Source organism: Bos indicus x Bos taurus, chromosome X (assembly GCF_003369695.1).
Source record: "Bos indicus x Bos taurus breed Angus x Brahman F1 hybrid chromosome X, Bos_hybrid_MaternalHap_v2.0, whole genome shotgun sequence".
Lineage (NCBI taxonomy): Eukaryota > Metazoa > Chordata > Mammalia > Artiodactyla > Bovidae > Bos > Bos indicus x Bos taurus.
The window spans coordinates 57402264-57420219 of NC_040105.1; the positions used below are offsets into that span (position 1 = coordinate 57402264).

The window sequence follows — 17956 nt, forward strand, 5'->3', positions numbered from 1 at the left end:
TGCCCTGCTCCTTGAACACTATAGAACTCCTTACTACCCTCTCCAGGCTGGGTCACAGGGTCTTCAGGGCATTAGCCCACTGTGGCCCCCTTTGCCTGGCAAAGCAATAAAAAAAAACTATTCTTTCCTCAGTTCAGTTCAGTTCAGTCGCTCAGTCGTATCCGACTCTTTGCGACCCCATGAATCACAGCACGCCAGGCCTCCCTGTCCATCACAAACTCCCGGAGTTCACCCAGACTCACGTCCATCGAGTCCGTGATGCCATCCAGCCATCTCATCCTCTGTCGTCCCCTTCTCCTCCTGCCCCCAATCCCTCCCAGCATCAGAGTCTTTTCCAATGAGTCAACTCTTCGCATGAGGTGGCCAAAGTACTGGAGTTTCAGCTTTAGCATCATTCCCTCCAAAGAAATCCCAGGGCTGATCTCCTTCAGAATGCCTACTTCACCCAAAACTCTGTCTCCCTGTTCCTATTTGGCACCGGTGAACAGAGGCCGAGTTTCAGCAACAAGTTTACAGCAGTTACAAGCCCTAACATAAGGTATGTAAGAGAATACACTTTATCCAGTATTCAACGTGCAAAGTGATGGTTTTGGAGCATTAGGCCTTCTCAGACGGGACAGGATTGCAATGATTGATGTGTTATTTAATATACATCATAGGCAGTATAGCCAGTTACCTACTTTAAAATCTGCCATTTTTACATTATATACGTAAGTTAAGGGCTTCCCAGGTGGCACAGTGGTAAAGAATCCACCTGCCAGTGCAGGAGACGCAGGACACATGGGTTCAATCCATGAGTGGGCAAGATTCCTTTGGAGGAAGAAATGGCAACCCACTCCAATATCTTGCCTGGAAAATACCATGGACAGCAGAGCCTAGTGAGCTACAGTCCACGGGGTCTCAAAGAATCAGACATGACTGAGCATGCATGCACACATATAAATTAAAATATAAATATAGATTGGTGGTTTAGTCGCTAAGTTACACACATTATAAATATATAGGATATCTATAAATAAGTACATGGTTCATAAGGGTATAGATATGGATGATATAGATGGAGTAGTGAGGCCCCAGTTCACTGCTCTTGGTCAGTCACATGCTTAAAGAGATGGGACTGTTTTTATGTTTTTATTAATTAATTTATTGTTTTGCTGCACTTAGTGGCTAGCAGGATTCCCTGGCAGGGATTGAACCTGGGCCCTCAGCAGTGAAAGTGCAGAGTCCTAACCACTGGACCACAGAGGAATTCCCAGGAGAAGACTGTTGCTAATTTTACATAGTGCTCCCAATTTTAGCAAGGCTGAGCTCTGAGTCGTCTGCTTTCACCAAATAGGAAAAATTTCCCTTAATTTGCTTGGAAACTCTAAGTCTATGTCCAGCACTGCCTCCACTGCTGAAAACACAAGCTGGTCTTTGTATCCGTTCTGATCCTAGAAAGATTGTTATTTTAAGTGTGTGTATGGGTGTTTGGGGTGCTGGGTAGAACAAATGAAAAGCTTGGTTGAAGTATGGGCACTTGGTCATCCCTGAATGCTTCTTTCTGATAGTGGCTGGATTTGCAATATATGTACTTCAATTTAGTATCTCCACTCAGGTTAGTGATGGGTGCATTGTCTTTGTTTGGGATCTTGCAGTAATAGTATAACCCAACATGTAATAAACTATATAGTCTCTATTACAGAAATGTACCCCAAAATGATATAATTAAAGAAGACAGAAATCTTTAGCTTATGAATAAAAGCATGAGCTTATTTGAATAAAATAAAGTGCTTTTTTATTAAAAAAAACTCCAAAAATATAGCATGCACTATGTCTATAGCCCTTTAATTTTTCCAATTCCATCATTATCAACTCGTTTATGCCTTGACTACAGGCAACTTGAAGAGAAAAGCTTTTGTTTTTTTATTTAATTGGCTAAGTTCGGCAACTACGGGAGAACCCAATGTGTGTGTTTACAATCTTATGATCAATAGAGCGTTCAGAAAACTGGGCGATAAAATGCACATATGCATAGTGTTAGCATAACTTGTGTGTTAGAAGTTGGACAGGAGGCTTTAAAAAGTTATTCGTTACCAACAATGGACTTTTGAAATCAAAGCAAAATCTTTTTTTGTTGTTGTTTTTTGGCTGCCGTGCATGGCATGTGGGATCTTAATTCTGCCACCAGGGATTGAACCCACACACCCTACAGTGGAAGCATGGCGTCTTAACCACTGGACTGCCAGGGAAGTCCCCTCTAAATCTTTTAAAGAAATAAAGCTTTTTTATCTTCTTTGATTTATGATTGCAAGGTACTTTGTCAATGTTTAAAAATAGTTAGGCAGCTGGGTGTGGGGGCAAGTGGAATGTGGTGGCAAGTTGCAGGCCCAGGACACTGTGGGGGCAGGGATTAAAAAGAGAGAAAAACACTAATCTTTTCAAAGTTTTTTCCTAATATCTAGTAATAGTCTTATCAAAGATAGATGAACTCCTTGTGTAAATTTTTAATTATAAAATAATTATAGCAGTGCCAGATATTTGGCAATGAGTGAGACCAGTTACTTAACAGAATCTCTCCTCCCTCCATAAAGTTCTATCTGTGATACCCCTGAAGGTCCTGTGAGCTTTGGCGTTCAGTTCACTTCAGTTCAGACGCTCAGTGGTATCTGACTCTTCACTACCCCATGGACCACAGCACACCAGGCCTCCCTGTCCATCACCAACTCCCAGAGTCTACTCAAACTCATCTTCATTGAGTTGGTGATGCCATCCAACCATCTTATCCTCTGTCGTCCCCTTCTCCTCCTGCCTTCAATTTTTCCCAGCATCAGGGTCTTTTCAAGTGAGTCAGCTCTTTGCTTCAGGTGGGCAAAGTATTGGAATTTCAGCTTCAGCATCAGTCCTACCAATGAACAGTCAGGACTGATCTCCTTTAGGTTGGACTGGTTGGATCTCCTTGCAGTCCAAGGGACTCTCAAGAGTCTTCTCCAACACTACAGTTCAAAAGCATCAATTCTTCGGTGCTCAGCTTTCTTTATAGTCCAAATCTCACATCTATACATGACTACTGGAAAAACCATAGGCTTGACAAGACGGACCTTTGTTGGAAAAGCAATGTCTCTGCTTTTTAATATGCTACTCAGTCATGTTTTATTCCTAAGCACATGTGCATGCTAAGTCACTTCAGTCATGTCCGACTCTTTGCAGTCCCATGGACTGTAGCCCACCAGGCTCCTCTTGTCTATGGGATTCTCCAGGCAAGAACACTGGAGTGGGTTGCCATGCCCTCTTCCAGGGGATCTTCCCCACCCAGGAATCGAACCTAGGTCTTCCACAATGCAGGCAGACTCTCTACCATCTAAGCCACCAGGGAAGTCCCCAGGGAAGCCCACAAGGAAGGTCCCCAAGGGAAGCCTCCCTGAAAGTCCTAGCGGTTTAGATTTCACAAAGAGTAAAAAGAGATGCTAGGCTACAGTGCAATTAGTGGCCAGACAACATCTGAGCCTCATCCCAAAATTTATTCTCCCAAAAGGAATAAACCATGTCAGGAAACAAAACAAGTAAATGGAGAGTTAGAGGCAGCTATGGGTGAAATTGGAAGCTCATGCTTTGGGGTAGTCATGTGTCTCCAATATTACTTCAATGAGCAGGGAGACTGGGTCTACAAACTGATAAATCTTGACCCTGTGGGACAACAGATCTGCTCAGCCCCCTCAGCTCAGCTTTTCCCAGACAAAAAATACTCTTGACACAGAATCATGATCAACAAATGCTTCAAGGTGTCAGTTCAGTTCAGTTGCTCAGTCGTGTCCAACTCTTTGCGACCCCATGAATCACAGCATGCCAGGCCTCCCTGTCCATCACAAACTCCCGGAGTTCACTCAGACTCAAGTCCATCGAGTCAGTGATGCCATCAAGCCATCTCATCCTCTGCCGTCCCCTTCTCCTCCTGCCCCCAATCCCTCCCAGCATCAGAGTCTTTTCCAATGAGTCAACTCTTCGCAGGACGTGGCCAAAGTACTGGAGTTTCAGCTTCAGCATCATTCCCTCTGAAGAAATCCCAGGGCTGATCTCCTTCAGAATGGACTGGTTGGATCTACTTGCAGTCCAAGGGACTCTCAAGAGTCTTCTCCAACACCACAGTTCAAAAGCATCAATTCTTTGGTGCTCAGCCTTCTTCACAGTCCAACTCTCACATCCATACACGACCACAGGAAAAACCATAGCCTTGACTAGACGGACCTTTGTTAGCAAAGTAACGTCTCTGCTTTTGAATATGCTATCTGGGTTGGTCATAACTTTCCTTCCAAGGAGTAAGCATCTTTTAATTTCATGGCTGCAATCACTATCTGCAGTGATTTTGGAGCCCAGAAAAATAAAGTCTGACACTGTTTCCACTGTTTCCCCATCTATTTCCCATGAAGCGATGGGACCAGATGCCATGATCTTAGTTTTCTGAATGTTGAGCTTTAAGCCAACTTTTTCACTCTCCTCTTTCACCTTCATCAAGAGGCTTTTTAGTTCCTCTTCACTTTCTTCCACAAGGGTGGTGTCATCTGCATATCTGAGGTTATTGCTATTTCTCCCAGCAATCTTGATTCCAGCTTGTGTTTCTTCCAGTCCAGCATTTCTCATGATGTACTCTGCATATAAGTTAAATAAACAGGGTGACAATATACAGCCTTGACGAACTCCTTTTCCTATTTGGAACCAGTGTGTTGTTCCATGTCCAGTTCTAACTGTTGCTTCCTGACCTGCATACAGATTTCTCAAGAGGCAGATCAGGTGGTCTGGTATTCCCAGCTCTTTCAGAATTTTCCACAGTTTATTGTGATCCACACAGTCAAAGGCTTTGGCATAGTCAATAAAGCAGAAATAGATGTTTTTCTGGAACTCTCTTGCTTTTTCCATGATCCAGCGGATGTTTGCTATTTGATCTCTGGTTCCTCTGCCTTTTCTAAACCAGCTTGAATATCAGGAAGTTCATGGTTCATGTATTGCTGAAGCCTGGCTTGGAGAATTTTGAGCATCACTTTACTAGCATGTGAGATGAGTGCAATTGTGCGGTAGTTTGAGTATTCAAGGTGTCAGGACCCAGCAACTGCGTCCTATCCTCTAAGGATCTCTTGAAATTTCATGTCTCTTCTACTGCCTGCTAGCCCTAAAGAGACTTTCTGAAACCAAGCTCTTCAATCTTGAGCCTTGAAGCCTTCCTATGACCCTTGCTCCTTGAATCTGGTCTCATCTTTGCCTCTGGTCATGCTTGTTGTGAGGCAGTCAAGGAAGCATCCCCTTTAAAAGGAAGATGTTTGAATCTTTTTTCCTACTTTGAATTACTGCCATATTAAAATGATTTGAAGGAAAAAAAAAACAGATAATTGGAGTAAAATATCTTGTAATTGGTTTGTAACTCAATGCATTGGGTAGACTGTTTGCAAAGATGATGTTATGGACCCAATTGTGACTCTTCAAAATTCATATATTGAAGTCCTAACCTCTCAGTTCACTTTAGCCGCTCAGTCGTGTCCAATCTTTGCAAGCCCCGTGGACTGCAGAACACCAGGCTTCCCTATCCATCACCAACTCCCAGAGCTTGCTCAAACTCATGTCCATCAAGTCGGTGACGCCATCCAACCATCTCACCCTCTATCATCCCCTTCTTCTCCCACCTTCAATCTTTCCCAGCATCAGGGTCTTTTCCAATGAGTCAGTTCTTCCCATCAGGTGACCAAAGTATTGGACCTTCAGCTTCAACATCAGTCCTTCCAATGAATATTCAGGACTGATTTCCCCTAGTGTGACTGTATTTGGAAATGGGGCCTTTAAGAAGGTAATTAAGAGATGGGAATACCAGACCACCTGACCTGCCTCTTGAGAAATGTGTATGCAGGTCAGGAAGCAACAGTTAGAACTGGATATGGAACAACACACTGGTTCCAAATAGGAGCAGGAGTACGTCAAGGCTGTATATTGTCACTCTGCTTATTAACTTATATGCAGAGTACATCATGAGAAACACTGGAAGAAGCACAAGCTGGAATCAAGATTGCCGGGAGAAATATCAATAACCTCAGATATGCAGATGACACCACCCTTATGGCAGAAAGTGAAGAGGAACTAAAAAGCCTCTTGATGAAAGTGAAAGAGGAGAGTGAAAAAGTTGGCTTAAAGCTCAACATTCAGAAAACTAAGATCATGGCATCTGGTCCCATCGCTTCATGGGAAATAGATGGGGAAACAGTGTCAGACTTTATTTTTTAGGGCTCCAAAATCACTGCAGATGGTGACTGCAGCCATGAAATTAAAAGAAGCTTACTCCTTGGAAGGAAAGTTATGACCAACATAGATAGCATGTTGAAAAGCAGAGACGTTACTTTGCTAACAAAGGTCCGTCTAGTCAAGGCTATGGTTTTTCCTGTGGTCATGTATGGATGTGAGAGTTGGACTGTGAAGAAGGCTGAGCGCCGAAGAATTGATGCTTTTGAACTGTGGTGTTGGGACTCTTGAGAGTCCCTTGGACTGCAAGGAGATCCAACCAGTCCATTCTAAAGGAGATCAGCCCTGGGATTTCTTTGGAAGGAATGATGCTGAAGCTGTAACTCCAGTACTTTGGCCACGTCCTGCGAAGAGTTGACTCATTGGAAAAGACTCTGATGCTGGGAGGGATTGGGGACAGGAGGAGAAGGGGACGGCAGAGGATGAGATTGCTGGATGGCATCACGGACTCGATGGACGTGAGTTTGAGTGAACTCCGGGAGTTTGTGATGGACAGGGAGGCCTGGCGTGCTGTGATTCATGGGGTCGCAAACAGTCGGATACGACTGAGCGACTGAACTGAACTGAAGGTTAAATGTAATCTTGCTGCTGCTAAGTCGCTTCAGTCGTGTCCAACTCTGTGTGACCCCAGAGACGGCAGCCCACCAGGCTCCCCCGTCCCTGGGATTCTCCAGGCAAGAACACTGGAGTGGGTTGCCATTTCCTTCTCCAGTGCATGAAATTGAAAAGTGAAAGTGAAGTCGCTCAATAGTGTCCGACCCTCAGTGACCCCATGGACTGCCTCCTACCAGGCTCCTCCATCCATGGGATTTTCCAGGCAAGAGTACTGGAGTGGGGTGCCATTGCATTCTCCGGGAATGGAACCCTAATCCAATAGAACTGGTGTTTTTATAAGAAGAGGGAGAGACACTAGAGATGCATGTACACGGAGAATAGGCCACGTGAGGGAACGGTAAAGAGGCAGCCATCGTTAAAGGAGGCAGCCTTTCAAGGAGAGAGGCCTCAGGAACCAAACCTGCCAACATCTTAATCTTGGACTTCAAACCTCCAAACTGAGAAAATACATTTCTGCTGTTTAAGCCAACTAGTCCATGGTACTCCATTATGATAGCCCAAGCAGATAAATACAGATGGCTGCCAACATTCCTCCCTTGTCTGTTGTTATGTCCTCTGGCAATGGGACTTTGCACCTCCCCACCCAGAGGCAGAGTCTATTTCCTCACCCCTTGAGCCTGTGCTTTGGCCAACAGCATGCAACAGAACTGCCATCACATGAAATCTAGAGCCTAGGCCTCAAGTGACCTTGCAGCATCTGTCTGGGCCCCAGTGCAATGCTGCACTGAGCCCTCCATGTGAAGAAGCTGGTCTGGAGAATAAGAGGGAGTGGACAGAGACCCAAAGCACCCCTGCTGACAGCTGGTACCAACGCCAGACATGTGATCAAGGCCATTGAAACTTCCAGCCCAGCCTATCCTCCAGTTCACTGCGGCAACATGGTTGAGCAGAGGAAAGTCCAAGAGTGGAACCACCAGCCATTCCCAGCTCAAATCGCCTACCTACAGGATTGTGAGCAAATACACTGTTGTAATTCAAAGCTGCTATGTTTTACAGTCCTTTGCTTTGAATTAGTAACCAAGCTGACACAGCATTCTTCTCTCCCTGGCTAGGGCTGAGTGAACCCGACGATATTCCTAAAGGGCAAATTCTGTTTGGGCAGCCAAAGGACCAGTTCTTGTCCCTAGGCCAGGGAGCTCCCACACACAGGCAGAGAAGACACTCCAGGCTCATGACTGGGAGCTTTCCCCAGATCCAAAGTCAATAGTCTATCACTACCCCTGTCTCTTAATGTTTTTGATTATCAAGATCATTTTACATATTACTGAAGTATATAATCTTTTAATAATTTGGTTCATGATGAAAATCAATCATGCATTTATTAAGTTTTTAACAGAAAATCGCTTTATAATCCTACAACTCTCAAACAACTTACTGTTTATTATTATAGTCACTCATTATTATTTTAAAACACACGAATAGGGAGTTCCCTGGTGCCTGTGGTTAGGATTCTGGGCTTTCACTGATAGGGCCTGGGTTCAACCCCTGGTCAGGGAACTGAGATACCACAAGCTGTGCAGCATGGCCAAAAACAAAACAAAAAACCACAATCAGCTGTGATGAAAAATGCACAAAAAATTTCCTGGGTATTTTAAGATATTTGCCCAAGCTATTACAGAATTCTTTCCACTGCCAAGAGTAGTCAGATTTTTCACTTGATTTTAAACCAAATCCATATTGTTAATCTCCATCAGTAATTTGTGGGCATTGTGTGAGAGGAAATCCCTTTGTATGACTTCTGCTGAACTTTCAAAAACATTCTCTAATGAATGTTATTTAAAAGGTCTTTTATCTCTCTGCCCAAATGAGCACTGAATTTCAGGCTAGCATTTTCCATGTCATATTTTGATTAAGCAGTGAATAGGTGTGTTTTTGATCAACATAAAGGCTTACATGCTAACAATACTGTCTTGAGATATAAACTCTCAGCTTCCAGGCTTTAGATTCCTCAAATTTATTCCCTGTGGTCAAGTGACATTTTTCATTTGGGAAAGTGATATCATAGTAATCCTTGTAAAACCTTCACTGAAATAGGAAACTGAAACACATTTCCACTTGACAGAGGAAAAGCTGAACCACAAGGATAAGAAACCTCCAGAAACTCAGCTAATGCTATGAGATCTTTATATGGCTCTTCTCAGACAAACGTGTGTGTGTATATACTTTACAGGCACACTCACACAGATAGATGTGTGTATATTTGTGTGAATGTAGAACCATAGATTGGTCAGGGGCCTCAAGCCTAATTTTGTGGACTGATCAAAGTGATTGGACACCCCATCCTCGATACCAAATTATTCTTTTAAAATAATTCAGGAGGCTGTGTGGACCAGAGTCTCAGGAAAAGACTAAAGATTAGATTGGAAGAAGAGAGAGTAGAAGCCATGTTTTGAAGACCTGTAGTACAGGTACTTCGTCAGTTTGTAAGGCATGAGTCTGAAGTAGCTAGCAGTTTGGTTCTCGAAAGATCTCTGAATCGCGTGCAGTTACTTGGTCGAGTAGGTCAGGACCCTGTCATGAGACAGGTAGAAGGAAAAAACCCAGTCACGATATTTTCCCTAGCAACAAATGAGATGTGGCGATCAGGGGAAAACGAAACCTACCAAATGGGTGATGTCAGTCAGAAGACAACATGGCATAGAATTTCAGTGTTCCAACCAGGCCTCAGAGATGTGGCGTATCAGTATGTGAAAAAGGGGTCTCGAATTTATGTGGAAGGGAAAGTAGACTATGGTGAATATACGGATAAAAATAATGTCAGATGACAAGCAACAACAATTATAGCTGACAATATTATATTTCTGAGTGACCATGAAAGAGAAGCCGTAGACTGGATGATTCTTCTCTGGCTGGTGTTTGGTACAGTCTCATTTCCAAATCATGCTAGTGTTTATAGTTTCTAATGACAAGAATTAAAATACTCTTAGTTGTAAAAAAAAAAAAAAAGAAAGAAAGAATTCAATGAGGATTTCACACAAGAGTTTGAGATTCCATCTTAGGCAGGAGAGGAACACCTGTAAAATTTATAGACTGTATTAGATCTGTCCAATCAGAATTCATTTATTCAAGAAACATTTTTATTAAGATATAATTGACATATAACATATTATTTTCAGGCATACAATATAATGATTGGATATTTGTATACATTGAAAAATAATCACCACAATAAATCTAGTTACCATCTGTCACCATATAAAATTATGAAATGCTTTTTCTTGGGATGAGAACTTCTAAGATTTACTTTTAGCAACTCTCAAACATGCAATACAATATTATCGATAAGTCACCATGCTGTACGTTATATCCCCATGACTTATTTATTTTACAACCGAAGTTTATACCTCTTGGCCTCCTTCGTCCACCCTCCAACCTCCAGTCCCTCTGGCAACCACTTATCTATTCTCTGTATCTGTGAGTTTAGTCTGGTTTAGTTTGTTCATTTTGTTTTTCAGACTCCACATATATGGGAAGTCATATAGTATTTGTCTTTCTCTGTCTGACTTTTTTAACTTAGCATAATACCCTTACGGTCCATCCATGTTGTTGCAAATAGCAAGATTTCATTCTTCATGGCTGAGTAGTAGTCCATTGTGTATATATATTTACCACATCTTCTGTATCCATTCATCCATCAATAGACACCTAGACTGTTTCCATGTCTTGGCTATTGCAAATAATGCTGCAGTTAATAGAGGCACGTATATATCTTTTCAAATCAGTGTTCTCATTTAGGAATTACTGGTTCTATTTTTTTGAGAAACTTCTATATGATTTTCCATAGTGGCTGCACCAATTTACATTCCCACCAACAGAGCACGACAGTTCCCTTTTTTCTACATCCTCACCAACACTTTTCTTTCTTGTCTTTAATTTTTTTTTTTTTTTTGGTGGGATCTTAGTTCCCTGATCAGGGAAGGGAAGGGATCTTAGTTCCCTTCCACCCCCTGCAGTGGAAGGGCAGAGTCTTAACTACTGGACTGCCAGGGAAGTCCCTATTTCTTGTTTTTTTTTTTTTTTGATGATAAGCATTCTGACAGATGTGAGTGAGGTAGTATCTCATTATGGCTTTGATTTGCATTTCCCTGATGATTAGTGACGTTGAGCATCCTTTCATGAACCTGTTGGCCATCTGTATCTCTTCTTTAGAAAAACGTCTATTCAGATCCTCTTCCCATTTTTAAATTGGATTGTTTGGTGTTTTGCTATTGAGTTGTATAAATTCTTTATATATTTGGGTATTAACCCTTTATCAGATATGTACTTTGCAAATATTTTCTCCCATTCCATAGGCTGACTTTTTCATTTTGTCAATGGTTTCCTTTATTGTGCAGAAGCTTTTTAGTTTGATGTAGTCCCACTTGTTTATTTTTGCTTTTGGAGTCAGATCCAAAAAATCATTTCCAAGACTGATGTCAAGGATTTACTACCTTTGTTTTCTTCTAGGAGTTTTATGGTTTCAGGCCTTACATGTCTTCAATCCATTTGAGTTAATTTTTGTGTATAGTGTAAGATATTGGTCTAGTTTCATCTTTTACTTGTAGATATCCAGTTTCCCAACACCATTTACTGAAGAGACTGTCCTTTCCCCATTTTATATTCTTAGTTCCTTTGTCATGAATTAATTGAGTGTATATGTGTGGGTTTATTTCCAGGCTCACTATTCTGTTTCATTGATCTATGCCTCTATTTTATATCACAATCAAGTTAGGTAACGCACTCATCACCTAATAGAAGTTACCCTGTGTGTGTGTATCTGTGTGTGGTGAGAATATTTAAGATCTACTCTCTTAGTAAATTTCAAGTATTACAATACAGCGTTACTATAGCCACCACACCACTGTACATTAGATCTCTAGAACTTATTCATCTCATAATTGGACATTTGTACCCTTTGACCAACATCTCCCCATTTTTCTCAGTGGCCCTTTCCCTCCCTCCAGCCCCTAGCAACTACTATCTCATTCTAAAAACATCATTACAGCATTGTGTCTTTTCAAATACAGTTAATGGGACATCCCTGATGGTCTAGTGGTTAAGACTGCATGCTTCCAATGCAGGGGGCTCAGGTTCAGTCCCTGGTCGGGGAACTAAAATCCCACATGCCACGTGGTGTGGCAAAAAAGAAGAAGGCAAGTTCTAAAATCCAGTTAACATGTTTCCTAAACTCGGCTAACTCAGCAAAAATGAGGGATTTCTGAATCTCAATAACTTGATTCTATTTTAGGCACTGAATTGAGCATTTCCCAGCTTGAGTAGATCTGATCTGGTCACTTGCACACAGGGATATTTAGGACCTTAAACACCAAATCTGCCCTTTTATTAGAACATGAATCTTCAGCCGGTGAGGGGAGGTGTAACTAAACCAACCAGAGCACCATCAGCCTCACTTTCCCAAGTCTCATGGTAGAGGTTTCTGGAGTGCGTCCCTGTAGCCATGAATTCGAAATTTCAGGATGAGTTTCCCTTTTGGTCATTTCTGAGACAAAATTATTTGACATCCGATGGCCTGCAACTATAGTTACCATCTATTGGTTTGGTCAGTCGTCACCAATAGCTGAACACTCAATGCCGTCTTGGTTCACCCTTAGTTGACTCAAGTTTGCAGAGCCAAAGTGAACTGGATCTCAGACTGAGTCTTTGCCCCCATATAACAGCTCTGTCCCCGCTTTAATACAGGGGATTGAGCTGATGAATTACTCAGACATCTCTACTCCCCGAGATGTCTCTTGAACATGTTGTTCAAAGTGTTCTGCCTCATACGTTATATACATTCTCTCATTTTACCCTCACAACCAACCCACAAGGTAGCTACTTTTGTCCACATATTACTAATGAGGAAACTGAAATTCAGAGAATTTAGGGGACCGGTTTGCTAAAGGTCACACAGCTAGTGCAAATAAGGCTGAGCAGTGTCTTATAAAATGTTGTCCCCAGTTCCCCTATCCCCTCACCTCATTTGTCTATCAACCTCCTATTGATCCTTTGGATTTTAGCTGAAACATCTCTTTCCTTCCTTGACACCCTGAGTTCAGTTTCTGAGCTTCTCCTGTGGGCTCCCGTGGCCCCCAGACTTACCCCATCATCCCTCCTCTGTAATCCCTAAGTGGCCAAGAGATTTGTGGCTTGATTTTACAGTTTTAAGCATGTAGGAGATGTTCAAGAAATAGCTGTAGGGACTTGGAAAACAAACTCATGGTTGCCAGGGGGAAGGGATAGTTAAGGACTTTGGGAAGGTCATGTGTATATTGCCATATTTAAAATGGATGACCAACAAGGACCTATTGTATAGCACAGAGAACTCTGCTCAATGTTATGTGCCAACCTGGATGGGAGGGGGCTTGGGGGAGAATGGATACATGTGTGTGTATGGCTGAGTCCCTTCCCTGTTCACCTAAAACTATCATAACATTGTTAATCAGCTATACCCCAACACAAAATGTTTTTGGTCTTAAAAAATAATAAAATTTAAAAACAGGAATGTGAAAAAAAAAGAGAGAGAAATAGCTGTGGGATGAGTAAATAAACAAATGCACAAGCAGGCCAATCCCCATGTTTCCACAAAACCCCATCATCTCCCATAAGCCACAGTAAGCCCAGTGCTGAACCCTCTAGGGTAGGGGGAAATGTCCAGAGATGAATGAGTTCTGCCTTTGTGGCTTTACTGCTAGTTAGAGAGACAATCCAGAAAACAATAATTGGTAACGCAGTGTCCTCTGAGCTAGAGGTGGAGTGGATAGAGGCCAGCTGAGGCAGGAAAATCAACTGATGTCATTGGCAAAGAGGCAAATAGAAGTCTGGTTCATCCAAGTTCATTTCTCAGTCCAAATATGAAAACAATCACATGAATATAAAGTATGAACTTAGGGGTGGGGTTTTCCTGGTGACTCAGTGGTAAAAAGTTTTCCTGCCAATGTAGGAGACACAGGTTCAATCCTGGTCTGGGAAGATCCCACATGTTATGGAGCAACTAAGCCCATGCACCACAACTATTGAACCCACACTCTACATCCTGGGAGCTGCAACTACCGAGCCCATGTCGCAACTACTGAAGCCCATGCACGCTAGAGCCCATGCTCCACAACAAGAGAAGCCACCACGATGAGAAGCCCACACACCACAACTAGAGTAGCCCCCACTCTCCAAAATGAGAGAAAAGCCCTCACAGCAACAAAGACCCTGCACAGCCACAAATACATAAAAATTTTTACAAATATTTTAAAAAATTCTGAACTGGGCAATCAAGCCTTTATAGTCAGATGTACCTTTACAGTCAGATGTGGATGAATAGGCTAAATACACTCTTACCTGTGAGTGATGTATTATCTATTGTACGGTGTGTGTGTGCTCAGTCATGTCCAACTCTGTGCAACCCCATGGACTGTAGCCCACCGGCTCCTCTGTTCATGGGATTCTCCAGGCAAGAATACTGGAGTGGGTTGCCATGCCCTCCTCTAGGAGATCTTCCCTGACCCAAGGATCAAACCCACTTCTCTTCAGTCTCCTGCATCAGCAGGTGGGTTCTTTACCAGGCAATGGCATGCCACTCCAGTACTTTTGCCTAGAAAATCCCATGGACAGAGGAGCCTGGTAGGCTGCAGTCCATGGGGTCGCTAGAGTCGGACACGACTGAGCAACTTCACTTTCACTTTTCACTTTCCTGCATTGGAGAAGGAAATGGCAACCCACTCCAGTGTTCTTGCCTGGAGAATCCCAGGGACGGGAAGCCTGGTGGGCTGCCGTCTATGGGGTTGTACAGAGTCAGACACGACTGAAGTGACGCAGCAGCAGCACCACCTGGGAAGCCCTTATCTCCCACACAGATGAGCAATTCTTAAATTGTCTTTGATGGTATTTGTTTGACACAAGTAATTCTTGTCATTCAACATTTTTTCTTTTTTTTCTCTTTTGGTTCTTTGTATGGGCAAAGAGGAGACATGAAGACTACCCCAGACCTGACCCTAGCCTGCTGGTGAGACACTGGCTTTCTGGTTTGTGTGACAGCTGCAGATAAGTCTCACTGCTCCTCCTGCTTGCCAAGGCCCTATGCCCTTCATACTACGATAAGAGAGAAGAAATGAGCGCCTCTGAGCCAAGGCTGAAGCTCTGTAATTGGTGACTATCATTACCTTTTTCAGAGTGACCTCCTAATAGGTGCCTCTTGGCAATGCCTGGGCTTAAGAAGAGATTCCTGCTGCCACTTTCTGGGAAAATGAATAACCAAAGTCAGTGTTTGATTGGAATTCAAGGGGAAACCGAATTGGGATCTTGCTGAAGATTTATCCTTTTGATTAATTCCTTTACTCACCATTGAACCTTTGTTTGATATCTTCACAGTAGAAATAGCATCCATTTCAGGCCTTCATCAGACACTTCATTCAACCTCTCAGTTCTTCAATGATTCTGAAGAGATTAGAAGTTGCTTTTCAAAATATTTATTAAATACCTTTTTGCACATGCCAGTTTTCCAGGCAATGCAGAAGGATAATGAAACAGGCCTGGCCTCTCTTCTCCAGAAATTTCTCATTGAGAAAAGGGCCCAGGGGTACAAGATACAGGACAGAACCAAGGTGAACCGATACAGGTACAAGGTTATTTCCCTTTAACATATTATGACCAGAGACACATATATTTTGAAAACAAGATGAAGAAAGGGTAGAAAGCAAGGAACGAGGCCATCAGAAAACAAAATTTAATGGAAGCAGTTGAGGTGAAATCCCATGTAGTTTACTAAACAAGGCCCCCTTAGGCAAGAGTCCAGGTTTTCCTACATTGTGTTTTTTCTGTCATCATCATCATCATTTTTTTTTTTTACTTTTATATTACATGTTATTTACTTCTTGGCAGCTGCTACCTAAATAATGTCTTGGTAGCTGCCCCTGGCTCTGATTCCTCTGTATCCAGAATTATTGTTCCTTTTCTATGTGGGGACACAGGAGAAGGATAACCCTGGGCTAGTACCTGAAAACAAATTGAACACATAAATTCCACTTTCTTAGAAGTCCCCTCAGTCCTGGGAGGGAGGTTGCTGCTGCCCCCAGGACACTTTGGTAGGGCGCTGGGTACCTCCTGGCCCAATTTCTTCTTCTTTTCCCATTTCTTCTTCACTTCACTCTTCCAAGATTGCCTCTTGTCATTTCATTTAAGCAATGGCACAAAACCAAACTTTCAGCTATTATTACTATTTTTCCTATTGGTCTTTTAGCAGAATCCAGCCTTCTGCAAAATTTGCCATTTTTTAGACACAATATGGAGACTATTGGTGACTTTTTAAAATAAATGTTATAATTTATTTATGATAAATTTTATGTACATTTTAAAGTATAATTTAAATATATAACATGGACTCTAGTCAAATTTTTGATGGACTAATGAATCTCCTCCTCCCCTCCCCCCAAAACAGGTATGGCCATGTATGTACACATGTGACAGGGGAAGAGGTTGGCCAACTTTCAATTTACCAAGTTAGTGCTCGCTTTGGCAGCACATATACTAAAACTGGAATAATGCAGAGAAGATTAGCATGGCCCCTGCTCAAGAATTACATGCAAATTCATGAAGCAGTCCATATTTTTTTTTGTATGTGCCATTAAACCACCTCTGGATGAGATGGGGGAACACTCGTTCTTTAATTTTGAAATTGTATTTGGAATTTATTGTTGCTGTGTACTAAGAACTTGGCCTAAATAAAATCCTACAAGATATATTCACACAAAAAATTTTTTTACCAAAAAAATTGCTAAGGTTTTAGAACCTTAGCAATCTAACAGAGCCTCAACTTCGAACTATTCTTGCCATCTTTTTGTGAAAAAAGACAAAATTTTCACATTAGAAACAAAAGGAGAAATGACCTAATCTCAGAATCTAGCCATGTCATTCTCCGGAGTTCCAGAAATCCAGAGAAGGAAGCGAGAATGGGGATAAAGATGTCAAAGACTGAGCAGGAAGGAGAGAAGAAAAGTAAAGAAAATTCCATTTTTCCAGATCTTGGAGTACCAGATCATCTGCTAGAAAGATAAAGGAAATAAGCCTGGGGGGTAGTCATAAAACTTTGGAAGATCTTTTGAGGGAAATGGGAATTTCTTCCCAAAGGCAAACAAAAGGTCTTCTGGATAGTAGTAAGGCCCAACAGCACCTGTGATCCCTTCTTGTTTATTTATTTTTTATTTATTTATTTATTTTTATTTTATTTTATTTTTAAACTTTACATAATTGTATTAGTTTTGCCAAATATCAAAATGAATCCACCACAGGTATACATGTGTTCCCCATCTTGAACCCTCCTCCCTCCTCCCTCCCCATACCATCCAGAGGGAGAGGGTGGGAAGATTTGGGAAAATGGCATTGAAACATGTAAAATATCATGTATGAAAAGAGATGCCAGTCCAGGTTTGATGCCCTTCTTGTTTAAGAAATTGCTGTGGCTGCACCTCTTATCGGAGAAAGCGATGGCACCCCATTCCAGTACTCTTGCCTGGAAAATGCCATGGACGGAGGAGCCTGGTGGGCTGCAGTCCATGGGGTCGCTAAGAGTCAGACACGACTGAACGACTTCACTTTCACTTTTCACTTTCATGCATTGGAGAAGGAAATGGCAACCCACTCCAGTGTTCTTGCCTAGAGAATCTCAGGGATGGGGGAGCCTGGTGGGCTGCCATCTATGTGGTTGCACAGAGTCGGATACGACTGAAGCGACTTAGCAGCAGCAGCAGCAGCAGCAGCAGCACCTTACTAGTTATTGGTGATGATTTGGAGGGAAACGAGAGCGCAGAAACCATGGCCTGGAAAAGTCTGATTTCAAGTCAAGAAAATGAAATATTTTGTTGTGAAGAACCCTAGAAGAGCATCTCACAATGCTAATAGCAGGTCCTTGAGGAAGTCACCAGTTTTGGTCAAGAGAACTGTGGTGGCTGCACTATGCCCTCAGCCCTGGTTTCTCATCTGGTTTATCTTCCAAGCACACACTGTGGTTGGTGTTGCTATGGCTGCCAGGGCAAGATAATAAAGCCCGTCTGTCTCTCCTGAGTCTGTACATGTATTTTATAGCTTCATCAAGGTATAATTTATATATCATAAAATTCAC

At 42.3% G+C, this 17956-nt stretch overlaps 2 non-coding genes and 1 pseudogene across 2 annotated transcripts; 2 read left to right on the forward strand and 1 right to left on the reverse strand.

The window, feature by feature from the left end:
* Nucleotides 1-1175: 1175 nt before the first annotated feature.
* TRNAE-UUC lies at nt 1176-1248 on the reverse strand. Its single transcript has one exon. It is a non-coding gene; the product is annotated as a tRNA-Glu (tRNA).
* Nucleotides 1249-9257: 8009 nt separating this feature from the next.
* Nucleotides 9258-9776, forward strand: LOC113888047 (annotated as a pseudogene).
* A 6565-nt stretch (nt 9777-16341) lies between these two features.
* Nucleotides 16342-16448, forward strand: LOC113888341. The gene has a single exon (XR_003509968.1). It is a non-coding gene; the product is annotated as a U6 spliceosomal RNA (small nuclear RNA).
* The last annotated feature ends 1508 nt before the right edge of the window (nt 16449-17956 follow it).